General features: G+C 67.9%; 1 protein-coding gene across 1 annotated transcript in view; it reads left to right on the forward strand.

Moving 5' to 3' along the window:
• R3HDM4 (R3H domain containing 4) overlaps nt 1-389 on the forward strand; it is a gene marked incomplete at both ends in the record, with an annotated part of 1,555 nt that overhangs the window by 564 nt on the left and 602 nt on the right. The gene's annotated exons all lie outside the window — the stretch shown is intronic.

A 389-nucleotide genomic window follows, 5' to 3' on the forward strand; every position in this document is an offset into this window, starting at 1 on the left:
CTTCCACTGCACGTGGCAGGCAGAGATCGGGTCCTGGGACCCCTGATCCTGCAGCTGGTGAGGTGGGGGGGGTCTCCGGGCAGAACCTCTCCTGGAGTATCAGCTCCAGGTGTGGTGCAGGGACCCGGTCCTGCTCAGAGCCTGGCCACACCAGCTCGGTGGGGGCAGATGCTGCCCCCGGGGCGCCTGGCGCGCTGCCGAGTGCCCTGATGTATGGCGTGGTGCCTGCGGCGCGACCGGCGCTGGGTGAGCTGCAGCATTTCCTCCAACACAGGCCCCTTGCCAAACCCCTCTTGCCTCACGCTGCCCGGCCGGGGTTGCGATACCGGCTCTGCAACCGGCCGTTTTGAAACTTGGCTTCTCTGCTGCTCGGCGCTGCAGCGTGACCG

Source organism: Eurypyga helias, unplaced genomic scaffold (assembly GCF_000690775.1).
Source record: "Eurypyga helias isolate BGI_N326 unplaced genomic scaffold, ASM69077v1 scaffold32585, whole genome shotgun sequence".
Classification (NCBI taxonomy): Eukaryota; Metazoa; Chordata; class Aves; order Eurypygiformes; family Eurypygidae; genus Eurypyga; species Eurypyga helias.